Here is a 15,315-nt window from a genome sequence, read left to right on the forward strand (position 1 = left end):
ATTTGTTCTCTAAAACACTGGTCGACAATAACAAAATCAATACAAATTCAAAATAAATATTTGTTTACGTTATTAACGCATGCGCAATGAGAGATAATGTCTGCGTTGGACCGACTGCTCACGCTGAGCTAACAAAAAAGTATTTTTTTGGCGTCAGCTCTACGTCAACTTTCCGCTGACGCCCAGATAAGGCGCTAGTTCTAAGAAACCAGATCTTGAGCTAACAAACCAGTATTTTGTTGGCGTCAGCGGGACGTTGACGTCCCGCTGACGCTCAGATAAGGCGCTTGTCCTAAGAAACCAGACCTTTAGAGGTACTCTGTGAAATAAGTTAAAAAATAAAATTGAAATAAGCCAGGTCTCATTCAAATTTTCTGTAAAGGTGCGTTGAAAATAAAAATCTTTTAGATGGAAGTGAATTAAATGAATAAATTAGCTGGAATATTATTGAATATGACTCATAGATGTAAGATAAAGGTAGTATACGTTGACATAGTAAAAGATAATTAATTATACGAGGGTTGTAATTCCATCGCTCTAAAGCATGCTTTCAAAGCGTGATCAGTGGTCGTGACTTAAAATCGAGGTTGCCCGTGGCAAAAATGCAACAGAATGCTATCGAGGATTAGTAGAAGCCTGTGGCACAAATGCTTTACCGTATAGAACAGTTGCACAATGGGTTCAAGCATCTCGTCTTTTTTCGTCATTAAGCCTTTGGACAACATGCTTTAGAGCGATGGAAACGATACTCCTCACTTTAACGCCACGCAACAACTACCCTTCTAAGCAGAACGACTGATTTTTGCACTCTACACATCTACAACAGCGCCACCTCACAGCACCCATACCCTATTTGCGCATGCCCGCCCTTCTGTGAGTTTCAAGGTTAAGTTGCCGCTATTTAATTTACAACCCTCGTATGAATAATGCATAATGTAAACCATATATACAACTATGATATAATAAATGAATAAATTAGGGGTTGAGGAAGAATGAATAAATATATGTATGAATGGGTCTGCGCTATAAATAGTTGTGACGTATGGGTCGACTTCTTCTCCAGAGATGGCGCCACTAAAAAACAAGAACAATCACACCCCCAATGCCTTAACTAATAAATAATAGACATTAGCCAAAAAATCAAATTAAGTTTAAAAATGGTAACTGTAATAATGAACTCTGAGAAGTATATAATGATGTGTGAAGTAATATGAGAGCTGTGAAGTAATAGTGATTAAGATAGTAATAGGATAAGAAAAGGTTAACCAATGAAGTAGATGAAAAAATATCATTAAGCCCCACAATTCTACTTTATGTTTTTAAGAACGAGATCACGACACTGTTGCTACTCAGTCTCGTCTCGATTAAACACAACGTCTGCCTGCCTGCATTCGACTGCTAATGACAACACAAGAGCGACTACGACTATGAAGTTAATACACCTCTCACATTCAGTACTCAAAAAAAAACGGTAACCTTAAAACCAGCTCTCCCGGTCTTTCACAAGTACAGCAACTAGTGGTATTCGTTCATCGAATTCTATTTCTGATAAAATTCTGGTGGAGGAGTATTGTGGCGTAACTACCACTACGAAAATTAAACATCAATTCACTGGTATATAAAACATGCTAACTTGATTCAATCATGAGGTACCTTTTGATAGATGAAGGTTGGCATGGTCGATAACTCCGCCCCCACATATACTATTTTCCATTGCGCGGTTGAAATTTTCTTTTTTAAAAAACAGCAAAAAAAGACTTTTTCTTTCATTTAAAAAAGACGCTATGTTAGACGCTATGCGAATTTATTAATAAAAATCAAAAATTAGTTGAGAATAAAAGGTAAAAGAATGAAATTTTACAATTTTATATGTTAAATTAATGGATCTAAATAAATTACTTGATTCATAAATAATCAAACAAACTTAAAACTTTTTCTACTTAACATTACAGAAGTCTATGTTCGTGTCCAATGTAAACCTAAAATCCGTCATATTATCAGCATAACACTTCAGAATCAGAAGAGAATGCTTACCTTTTGTTTATTCCTCACTATATCGAGAAAAAAAAAACATTTTTTTGTGTTCTGAAAATACATTTAAAAGAAATAGTATGATTTCGAGGGCTAATAGATAGAACCTAATCAAAAATCCAAATAATATAAAAGAAAATGACATTTATTTAAATATTAGAAAGATTTTTACCATTTGTAACTAAAACAAGATATGTTTTTCCAAACGAGATATCAGAACTAATTAAACAGCACAAAATTCCTTAGGTGGTGATATAATTCAAACTCCTTCACTTTCTTCCACATTTCTTAACAAAAACTATGCCTTGTCTTTTCCCTTAAATGATTTTACTACACTTCATAAAAAAAAATAAAAAAATCGGCCTAAATTAGTCAACTTCAAAACAGTTCCAAAAATTCGTCTGCTTTTTCAATCTATATCTCTGCTGGAATTTGCTATTGATAATTTTAGCCCTTGTTTTTCATGTATTCACATCCAGCATCGTATTTATGTATCTTACGAGGGTTGCTATTTATATTTCTGGCCTTGGCAACAGTAAGTGTTGCTGGGCGACCGCAGACGATTTTAATCGAAAGTTTGATATTTTTAAACATAAATTCAGCAGACGATTTACCATTATAGCTTAATTTGTGTTGTTGACAGTAAATTGAAAAGTTCTTCTCTTTCAAAAAATGGAATTGAATCGTGAACATTTTCGTGCCATTATTTTTCATAACTTTCGACGTGGATTGTCAAGACAAGAGTGCTTCGATGAACTTAATTCTTTATTCAGCGATAAAGCGCCATCCTACAGCACTGTAAAAAATTGGTATAACGAATTTAATCGTGGTCGATGTTCGATCCAGGACGAATCCCGTGCAGGTCGTCCAAAATCCGTTGTTGTGCCAGAAAAGATCGATGCTGTGCGTGAACTGATAAAGCAAGATCGTCATGTGACATACCGTGAGATAGAGGCGTCTTTGGACATTAGTATGACTAGCATCAATAAAATATTGCATGAACATTTGAGCGTAAAAAAAATTTGTTCGCGTTGGATCCCGCATAATCTGACAAACGCTCAAAAAAAGGCTCGTGTCGATTGGTGCAAGGAAATGTTGGAAAAATACGTTCAAGGTACATCAAAGGCTGTGTATAACATCTACACAGGTGACGAATCATGGATCTATGCATATGAGCCGGAAACAAAACAGCAATCAACTGTATGGGTCTTCCAAGACGAGGCAAAACCAACAAAAGTTGTTCGAGGAAGAAGCACATCGAAACAAATGATTGCCTGTTTCTTCGGCATTAACGGTCATGTGGCAACAGTGGCGTTAGAGCAACGCAGGACGGTCAATTCTGAATGGTACACGACCATTTGTTTGCCAGAAGTCATCGGAGAAATTCGAAAAAAGCAGAAGAACAGGCGAATCATTCTTCATCATGACAATGCGAGCTCTCACACATCGACTCAAACAAAGGCATTTCTGACGGAGCGAAAGATCGAACTGATGGGTCATCCGCCGTACAGCCCTGATTTGGCACCCAATGACTTCTTCTTATTCCCACACATCAAAAACAAATTACGTGGACAACGATTTTCGACCCCCGAAAAAGCGATTGATGCATTCAAAACGCATGTTTTGCAGTTACCTCAATCAGACTGGAAAAAGTGCTTTGAAAATTGGTTCAAACGCATGCAAAAGTGTATTGATCATCATGGAGAATATTTTGAAAAACAATAAAACCAATTTCGATTTTACATATTTGTTTTTTCATTAGGCCAGAAATATAAATAGCAACCCTCGTATTACATGATATCTTCTTAATTGTCCCTGTGTTATTCTGGTCTCAATCGATATAAGTAAATAAATATTTTTGCTCCTTTTTTTCTATGTCCATTGAAAATTAAAAGATGGACTAACAAATAAAAATTATCAAAGATATAATAAACGATTACGATGACTAGTTTTATATTTTGAGACATTCAATAAATTTTATCAATAAACAGAGAGTTTAAACATGAATTAAAGAATTTTTTGTTCGCACTCAGAATATGAAAATATAGGACTGGGAAAGTTCAGATATAGACAAGTCCACCCATTTGTATAATCATAATTTATACTCACGTTCACAAAATACTGACTCCAAATAGTGTGAAGCAAACGTTCGCCAGTGTCATGCGTCTTTATAATTCCACCGTTTTACAGAAAATAACGATTGGAACCATCACAATCCAAACACAGTCTCTCTTGAAATTGAATTATGTATTAACTCTAATGATAGTTTTGTCAATATGCTAAACATCTTTTAAAATGAGTTGGGTTACGTTTGTTACCCAGATCAACGTTTCTAGGGGTTTTTTAATATTTTTTAACTAAGCCTATAACTAATTATAATTGTTAATAATAAATATAAAAACATGAACTATCTATAAATAGCTTTTTTCTCTCTGAAACTACTAAATATTAGCTAAACGAAGTGAAAAATTCTATTTTATGGTTGTTTTTCACTTCAACTTCAAATGTTATTTTAAAATAATAAGATTTAGATTAATAATTAAGATTTAGTTTTGGAATTAGTTTGTATTAAAATAAATGTGTTTTGAATTTTTTAATAAACTAATTGAAATGATTGAAAATAAACAACTTGGGCTGTTAGTTATTAATAATTGGTATTAAATGGTTTTGTTGACTTTTTGTTGTTTTATAAAAAAAAATTAATTACATTTTTCATCATTGAATTTTATACAATTATAAAAATAAAATGAAAACTATTTTTTTGTGAATCTAATCTAATCGGTTTAAAAATACTTACACGGTTATTAACCATTCCATTTAGCACTAAGAATTTTCATCTATTTTTTTATAAATTCACGCATCATAATTATTCATCTATACTTTTCATTATATTCCAAAGAGAAATAATATTAATTTTAAGCCTTTTTAAAATATTTTAGATTTTATGAATTTTAAAACTTTATCTTAACAAAATAATTCTTCCTTTAACTAATCTTTAAGATAGTAGGTAAATATTAGAAGATAAAGATGGCAATCAAGTTCGTGGAAATATCCATCTACTGTTGATTATAATCAAAAAAGAGAATAATTAAGATTAATAGTATTATAGTGATCGACCTACACCCGGAGGAGTTTTCGGATAAGGATTTTACCCGTTACCACTTTAGAACTAAACACTACAAAACTACAGTAAAGTAAAATTAAAACTAATAACTATTGATACACATTAGAAAATCTCATCATATCGATGACATGTAAATTTAAAACAATAAATCAAGCATTTTAAACCATGTAGTAAAGTAAAAAATACGACGTGGATATATGAAAGCAAAATGGGCCCGTGTAAGAACGGATATATATAGTTCAGCACCCCAGAGATCAATTATAATAATTCCAAAAGGGATTTATAGTTAAAGCCAATTTAAAATTTCGGAGCAAGACGTCAAAGTGTCTTGCTCCGCAAATTGCAAGACGCAAGACGCAAAGTGTCTGCTAATGCAAAAGAGGTCAACAATGAGCAAAAGTTCTCCATTGTCTGGCTTTCATTGCTATAAAGCATTTTAAAATAATGGTATGAGCTATACCAGTACAATTCACTAGGCCTAATACGAAATACAAATGTTTAGTTTTATTTAATGAGATTCAATCTTTTTTATTCAAAAAAAAAACATGGATTAAAGAAATTTTTGATTTCATTCGGAAGGAGCGAATGTAATATAATGGTGAAAGTATAAAGTTTGTCTAATTAACCCTATTAATTTATAATCATAATTTTTACTTACCTTCAGGAAATGCTATATCCAAACTCGGTGTCTGTAAACCTAATATGCGTCTGCCGTGCTCTGTTTTGCACAAAATAACGATTAGAACCTCTACTGTCCAATCAGCCTTAAAATTGAATTATGCATTAAGTCTTTATAATAACCCTGTCTATAAGCTAAACATCTTTTAAAGTGTGTTGGGATCAGTGGCAGGGATACGTTTGTCACCCGAATCAACGTTTCAGAGGTGTTTATAGTTAATTTTTTTTAGCAAGCTTATGACCAATTGGCGTTATAAATAATAGATATAAACTATCGATAGAGAATGAGAGTCTTTGTTAGAGGTTTTTAACTACTTTTTTTAAAAAAAATTATCTGAAAAATAATAATACATGATGAATTTTGTAATCAGATTGTACTCAAATAAGGCTATTTTCAGATTTTATCATTTAACTAATTCAAATGCGTGAAAATAAATGACATGAGATGTTGAATAAGAAATTTAGAATTAGTTTTTTTATAATTGTTGGCATAATTGGCCTACTTCGGAAAAAATTATTCTACAGTTTTAACATGTATTCATTATATAAACATTGGGACCCGAAAAAGGTCTTAATCATGCAAGATAGTTACATAATGTATGCAAAACGTTTGGAAATGTGCAATTTATTGTTACAAAAACATTACATAAATTCACTTTAGCAACAGTAATAATAAGGATAATACGAATATTTCATTTTTTTTCTCAGTGGTACATTAGAATAAATCAAAATTCTGAAAAAAGTATTTTCCATTACAAAGTAATGGCTTGTAAAGAATTGATAGTGTGAAGAATCTTAGTGTACTTCAACGTCAAAATATGATCGTCTACTTTAAGCCAAAATAGTGTATTTTATTTTATTCTATAACCAGCCTTGATCAGCCGACCCAATTTTAGGCTTTACGACTACAAATGCTCAATTCCGTCACTCAATCCAGAAGACAAGGGAACTCCTAGATCGAGTACTGGGAGAAATTTGCCTCCTTGGTGGACTTTTTGATGGAACTAACCCGTATTTGCGTTGCATGGATAAGAAAACCACGAAAACCTCTCACGGTTAGCCTGATGGCATGAGGGATCACTTTCACAGCAACCGGTCGCAAAATTGTCCCGAATACCCTGATTATAGGAGAGTGGGTATACTTAAAAAAAAACTACTACTACTAGTGGGTATACTCGTAGCCTACATCTTACGTTTACTAATAGATCCTAATAGAACCATAAGGGTAATATACGAGATCTTTCATACGATTTAATAATACTGATTTTACACAGATTTAAATCTTAACTTCAATACAATTAACGTCCTATTGTAGCCCATATTTCTTTTACATCGAAACAATAGTAGAAAAATTCAAATTTTGTAATTTCTTAGTCAAGAAATCTGCTTGATGTAAATTCAGTCAAGATACTAATTTCAAACTTCATAAAGTAAATCAAACATGTACTTCATGTTTGATTATAAAATCTATCAAACATGAGTGATTTGAGATGCGATTTCAACCGGTTTTTTAAAAAAAAAATGCTGCTTTGAGGTATGCATCACTTTGGCAGTCTCTTGGATGCATCAAGTCGATAGATAGGCGTTATGAAAAATTCTGACTTCGAGTACTTTAATACATTTCTTACTCCTAAGCCTTTGGTCATATCATTTAAAGATATTAAATATTTTAATAATGATTTTCCCAATTTCTTATTATAATCTAATCCATTAAGCTAACTGTAAATAATATGTGTGACTAATAATTGTGTGTGTGACATTTCAGTTATGGAAGAAAATGTTTCAGATAATCATCAATAAAATCTGTTCAACAAATTAATATAATTATGATATAGGTTACAATATAGAAACTTATGCTATTTCTTGACATTATTAAAACTCAAAGCTGAATTTTTCCACGATTTTTTAATTTCTTTTAGCTGTTTATTCTTTGCAAGACATTTTTATGGAATTCATGAAGAAATAGTATTAAATTTGTTTAACGTATTTTTAAAATATTTTTTTTTAATATTTTTTAATAAGTTTAAGGAATTGTGTTGATTTTATAATATCTAATGAAATAATTATGTCATCATAATTATTATCTTTCAAATGTAGTAGATTAATGTTAGAAGGTCAAAGATGAAAAGTGTGGGAAAATATCCACATTTTACAGGTTTCTAATCGTAAAATATTATCCTTTGCTTTTAGATGAAACAATTTAAACAGAAAAAGCTGTATTTTATCTTTTAATCAAATAACCCTTTTCAGTTAAAGAAAATTTTAAGATTATTATTATCTGCATGACTTTATATAAAAGGGGACACGAAAACTTAGTTGTCATCTTCATTTACGTTTAGAAGGAAAAAAAAGCAGGTAAGCAAAATTTCTGAATATATTTTATAATATAAAATCTAAAAAAGATTAAAATACAAATATTTGTTTCGTCAATCTAATGTATACTTCTTTTTACTTTACTCCAACCTATGCCATTTAGTATGGTCTCTCTTCCATTATAATGACAGATACAGTAAGTCTTATTTTCAACGCCATAGTTGTAATGCTGTTTTAGCGCTCATTAAAACTTCCTCATAAAACAGCTCAATCCAATGTAGCGACCAAAATTTAGTTCCTTTTTTCATTCCCATGAAAGTCACTTTTGAAAATGTGGGAAACACCCTTTTGCTTTCAAAACAAAATGATTTCTTTGAAATTTAATAATTTCATTAAGGAAAAGATTATTAAGAATTTTCTTTTAAAAGAAGGAAGAGTAAGACGGCCGTTCTGTATCCTAGTTTCCCAGATTCCTATCTAAAGGGGTCAAGAACTAAAATTTTTTACATCTGAGTAAAAATTATCTACATGAGATTCAAGATGTAATGACCTCACTTTATAACGTTCATTTTTGCTTGGTCAAAAGGGGTTGTTATATCCGATGAACGACTGTAACTCGTAATAAAGCTGAATTGCGTTTTAAATTTCAAGGTGAGATTTGTTTTAAAAAAATACTTAAGTGTTCAACCCTTGCCTGTTATTTCATCCCTCCCTCCAGGAACTGCTTACTTGTTCTCTGCAAGCCACATCTCTAGTTCTTTTTGCCTAAGTTTTATTTAAATACCCCCAACATTTCCAATTTAAATTCTTTTTTATTTCATTATCGATGCATTAAAAGAGTCCCTCTCAGACTCGCTATAAAGTAAGGAATTATTTATGCCATTTCGAATACTAAATGACACTAACATTCACATACATAATTTTTAGCATAAAAATTTTATTTTAGGGATATTTGGAAATGGCAAACCTTTGGTTCACTCTTGCAGTCTGTGCTATCGCTTTAGCAACATTATCAAGAGCTGATGAAGACTTAAAGCTTATAAAAGCAATTTGTGGTAATTGTTATTTTTGTATTATACTTATTTCAACATGAAAAATTTATATTATTAAAGCAATGAAACGTGTTCTAACTGAGCGTTCGCATAATCAATGTGTGCTTGAAAGCTGTTTGTGCAATATTGTAATCCAATATGAAAATTTTGCATAGCTAATAAGCTTATTTTTTTCTAAATCAAAACTTATATAACAAATAGTAAGACTTAAACCCATATTCTTTATATTTTAACGTGAAAAAATCAATATTGTTAAGAAAGTGATTTTTCTTAAACTTTTAAAACGAATAGTATGTGGTAAAAGTTTCTTTTTGCATTACAGTATTTTAACAAGAAACTTTTGTAGGCAGATAAAAATCTCCAAATTTTCAGTTTTTTATTGTTATTAATTAGAATGAATTCATGACTTTCTGAAATCATGACTGATAAATGGATTTCAACTACTGGAAACGATCTTCAACAAAAAAATTTTGAAAAAACACTCAGAGCTACTTCATTAATGTATTTATACGTGAAAAAAATTTAATGTGAAAAATAGTAAAAATAAATGTAAAATTTAATCGTAAAATGCAAATGCAAAATGCAAATGTAAAATGTAAATGTAAAATGTAAACGTAAAATGTAAACGTAAAATGCGAATATAAAATGTGAATTTAAAATGCAAATGTAAAATGTAAACGTAAAATGTAAATGTAAAATGTAAATGTAAAATGTAAATGTAAAATATAAATGTAAAATGTAAATGTAAATGTAAAATAAAAACGTAAAATGTAAATGTAAAATTTAAATGTAAAATGTAAATGTGAAATGTAAATGTGAAATGTAAATGTAAAATGTAAATGTAAAATGCAAATGTAAAATGCAAATGTAAAATGTAAATGTAAAATGTAAATGTAAAATGAAAATGCAAAATGTAAGTGTAAAATGTAATAAATGTTACGCAAAACGTAATAGTAAAGATTCATTCTCTATTTTATTGCAATGTTTATTTTAATTGACTAGTTTATTAATACTCGTTTATTCTCTATAGCTAAAAACAATGATAATTTGCTGAAGGACTTGGCACTGTGTGAAGATTCATTTGGATCAGATAATGTAAGTTACTACGTACAGAAAGCATTCTCAAAACATAAACCAGTTAAAAGAATTAAAAACATTTAAAAAACAAGCAAAGGAATGGAAACATGTACCAAAAATCTAATTTTACGGTACTGACAAAGAAACACTTTTTTAATATAAATTGACCTTCTTGTTAAAATGTTTCAAATCTGAAGTCGTATTTATTAGCCATAGGTATTATGGAGACGTCAGGATATAAAAGATCTCCTTTATTAGTCCCTGCTTTTAGCTGAAGAGTGATTTAACAAGACCGATTCACATCCCTTCAAATTCACGAATATTTATCAACTGCCCATGCTTAAGACATATATTCTTCAAACTACCTTCGCTGAGTTTCTAAAGGACATATGAACTTTGAAAGCAAGTTGGTATTAAATAGTATTTCTAAATCTCTCTATTTTTAAACGATAATGTCTTAGGCTGGAAATCTTTTAACAGCTGAAGAGAGGGTATTGCTTGATCTCTCTAAGTACTAATAACTACCTAAATATTATTTCTGCATGAATATCAATTTTTAAAACTTGGTGCATTCGATATCTCTGCAGTAAGTAATTACATTATGCACTGTTATGTTTGCAATTACAGATAAATAGCAATCGAGACTTTTGAGTGAGGATAAAAACTAAGTACAAAGCTATTAATTTCGGTGAAATTCACAATGTGATTTATTATACTATACCATCATATGCCATTACTTAATAAAATATTTTAAAAACCGGTGGTTTTTCCATGCGATAAGTCGAGTAAAAATTTAATAAATATTTCAAAATATTTGTTCTTTAGTATTTGGAGATACTTAAAATTGGCGCCTCAAAATCTGCCTTCGTCTCTTTGGTAACAATATGACAGAAGTGTTCATTACTTTTAACTGAATATTATTTTAATAACAATGGATTATAACTAAGAAATGTCACTAACAGTTTCTATAATTTTATCGGGATTTTAATAAATCATTAATTTATAATCCCCGTTCTTTTAAAAAACAATGCTAAACCTATAATATTAAAAAAAATTATGAGGTTCGTTTCAATTAGTATAAAAATTTTCAAATTAATTTGAATAAATAAAAGTAAACATTATGAATAATATTCTGAGTACTATTTCAAATAAATAGAAAAATATTATAAACATTATGAATAATATTTCTCTCTCCCTTATTAATAACAGGATTTATCATATTGTAAGTCATAACTTAAAATACTAAAGCAGAACTAGATTAATAATTTAATGTTGTGCATCAGGCCGTCTCATTATGTTCGAAAATTCTGTCAAGAAAAAAAAAGAAAAAAAGTACTGCTTTATACTGGTACCGTCTTCTACGATTGCAGCTATCAATGGTTGCAGCTATCTGCACCACTTAATGCTCGTTGTATCTAAGCGAAGTCCATTTTTGAAATAAGATATTTAAGATATTTGCTTTAAAATATAAAATATTATTTACCTTGTTTAAAAATTATTTGTGCTACTCAGTCTAAAAAATAGCAAGAGATTTTAAAACCTAAGCTATATAAGTATTTTTATACGTTAGAGATATTCTTTGTAATCATTTTAGCATTTTTATTTCTCGTTATATAATAATATTACATTTAAAGTGCTGAAGAGGATTTGAAAGAAATATTGCTTAATTTAAAACTAATTATTATAATGTATTTAATCATTTCAAAAGTATGATTGCGTTCTTCACAACATCAAAATCTATTTAACTATTCCAAGGCTGCTAATGAAACCTAACATCAAACCTTACTATGACCAAAAATCATGCGCCTAATACAAATGTTACGTGGCGTAAACGATTATAATTATGTTAGTAGCGCCCTCTTGATCTCTAGATTTGAGATGTTATAAGAATTTGAATTAATGTAATCAAAAACCTTCATACAAATGGTCGAAATTAAGTACAGATTTTGGCTTTACATACAAAAAGCAGATTGACAGATTTTATTCTGATATTTACTACAATTAGCAGTTTTGTTTCCACGAGTGAAATATAGCAATAAACCACCTTGCAATATTATTCTTTATAATTATTAATGAAGAATATTTCATTTTATGGTAAAAAAATTATCAAATGTAAAATTTCGAATATTTGTAGTTTAACTCTTATTTATTCACTTACAGAAATAAATACCCAAAGAGTTTTCCCCAGATTACTACATTACAACTTTTTTTTTCTAATTTTCACCATTAAAGGAAAATTTATGAAATATTATGACTAGAAATAATCTAACAATATAATAAATCCCTGGAATTAAAATAATAAGTTTTAATTTGCAACGCTATTAAAATATTTTACCTCAACATTGTGCACTTAAATCTAACGCTTTTTTTTTCAGAAGCAAAGAGTAGCAAAAATTTGCTATGCCAGAGTAGCACCTGAGACTGGTGGGGACACATTTGAATTTTCAAAAAGAGTCTGCAAGGACCTCTCTCTNAGCTATTCGCATAGTGTTAATATATATATATATATATCACAAAGTAAACGTATTAGGAGGAATAATTCAGTACTTAAGCAAAGAAGAAGCAAAAACGCTAACGAAATTTGATAAAGTATAAAAGAAGGAGAGGGATTGTGGAATAGAAAAAGAATTTTACTTAAAATTGTGGAAATTTGTTTGATTCTAGGATGAAACAGAGAGGAGTTCAAAGAAGTTTATAGGAAACACGATTATGTTCTGCAGCACAGTATAATTCCACTCCTAACGAGTGATCCTGCATTACCGTAAAGATATCGTTAAGTGATGTCATTGCGGTAACGGGTACCTGCTGTCTGTTAAGTCCGACGGGAATTAGATTGCAAGCTAAATCTGAACTCCTGAGAAAACAATACACAAGCCCACTGTGACGATGTCCACATTGCAGTATACAGGTTAATCTCCAGCGACAAGAATTTTTCAGGTCTGCGAGCATATTGACTAATATTTCTTAAAAATCCTTACACGATTTGTCTTGAAACTGTGGTTCCCGTCGCTGCAGATAGCTGATAAGACAGGTCGAATTCTGTGCTCCTTCTTCTTTTGGCAGTTACTACCAAAATATCTGTCTTCATTCGGCGTTGTGACTCAAGTGTGATCGGTATTGTAATGTCTACTGGCATTTCCATCATGTTGGAATTATTTCCCAAGCTTAGAGATAACAGAATGGATAATTCCAAGTGCCTCTGATACTTCCATCTGAGTACGCCCACATCCCAGACGGCAGATAATCCTACCACGTAACAAATAATACACAAGCGTCATCAGAGTCAAAACCTTTAGGTTATGGCACTTAGCGGCTTATAGAATGCTTGTGAACAATTTCACTTCTATGCCACCATTCCTTTTATGCACTTCTTTCACACTCTCGTCATTGTGACTTAATATCGGTGTCATCTGGTGGCTTCCTGTTATTTACATTTTATTCTTGAAGATGTCTGTGATAATAATTCCACCGCAGAAGTTTTTACTTTAAAGTTTGAATTCCGTGCGATTATCCTTAATCACACGGCAAAATCTGCCATAGCCAGTGGGACTCAAGGTTAATAATAGCCACCCATTATTATCCACCTTAGTATGCTTGCGCAGAAAAATTTTCTGGCTTTATACTAAGATTTAGGTCTGGCGTTCACTAACGCTTGGACTATACTGATATCCCAAACCTTAAAATCTTTATCCTTAGAATTGTTAACGTTAAAATTATTATCCCTAAAATTGTTAGCGTTGTGTTAGACGTTATTCAATGAATAACGTCTAACACAACGCGTGCCGTCACTGCTTAACTTTTAACTCCTGACCACACTTGCTCACTCAAGTAAAATCATATGTAAGATTATTTGAGATAATAGGCTCTAATACAGAATCAGAGTTGATTGATTTTGTTTAATATCTTTTTAAATAAAAATGATTTCTGAAAAAGAAATTTGGAAATTATAAAATATATGCTCTCATTGCAGATCAGTTCACCCATAATCTAAAAATTTTTGAAACAGATATGCTTTACACATCTCTTTATTTTAAATTGCACTTCTGCTTCACACTACATTGCCATTAAACCAACTAAAAGCTTTCTTTTTTATTCCATCATTTTTGTATGATACTTTTAAAAGTAACCAAGCTTCAATTACAAATGTCGAAAATCAATAAAAATTTTGAATAATTATTAGTGAGTGTAATATAGTTATAAAGATATTAATTAAATGAAAATCAATGAAAAAATTTAAATAAATGTTAATCAGTGTAATACAGATATAAATATATTAATTCAAATAATTACCACCAATCAAATAAAACAATACATAAGCATGCGCTTTCAAGTATTCTAGTACAATCAATCAGTCAAAATTAAATGAATAAAAAGATTTATATAGCTATTCGCATAGTGTTAAAGCTATTTACATATAGTATATTGATTTGCATCAGTATTAAGTATTTGTGTTCTCTTTTTAGGTTCAAGCTTGCTTTAAAGAACATAACCAAAGACCGGATGAGGTAAGTTATAGTTACTCAGACAATGACACACACACACACTTAATCGTGGGTTAAATACTTATCCATATCCGTTTCGATGAATCTGTATTTTATAAACTAAACATTGCTTATTTTGACTATATTTTTTAATAACTAGCCCATATATATTTAATCAATATCTCTAAGACTTAGCACACTAATTTTTCCACTGTTTTATTTAAAATATTAACGAAAGTTTTGAGTAAAAATATCTTGGAGTGAAATTGAAAAGGTTTTTTAAATTTCAACTAATTATCAAAGGCTTAACTCATGTTTTCAAAGTAGAGCTTAATTTCATTTTTCAAAAAATATCTTAACTTAGTAGTAAGGAAACAAATTAACCATCTTTTATTAAAAAAGAAAAATTAGCAAATAAATAAGAAAAAATATTTTAACAGTAGAAAAGAAAGAAAAAAAGAATTAAATAAGATCTCATTTCAAAAATGCTTTTAAAAAAACCTATACTACGTATATTTTTATATATTTTAACACTAAAATACTATCAACAATAAACCAG

General features: G+C 30.2%; 1 long non-coding RNA gene across 1 annotated transcript; it reads left to right on the plus strand.

Moving 5' to 3' along the window:
* Window positions 1–8,043: 8,043 nt before the first annotated feature.
* Window positions 8,044–11,612, plus strand: LOC107451422 (uncharacterized). The gene is made up of 3 exons (XR_011636698.1): window positions 8,044–8,188; window positions 9,093–9,201; window positions 10,229–11,612. It is a non-coding gene; the product is annotated as an uncharacterized lncRNA (long non-coding RNA).
* The last annotated feature ends 3,703 nt before the right edge of the window (window positions 11,613–15,315 follow it).

Source organism: Parasteatoda tepidariorum, chromosome 4, assembly GCF_043381705.1.
Source record: "Parasteatoda tepidariorum isolate YZ-2023 chromosome 4, CAS_Ptep_4.0, whole genome shotgun sequence".
In the NCBI taxonomy this organism is placed as follows: domain Eukaryota; kingdom Metazoa; phylum Arthropoda; class Arachnida; order Araneae; family Theridiidae; genus Parasteatoda; species Parasteatoda tepidariorum.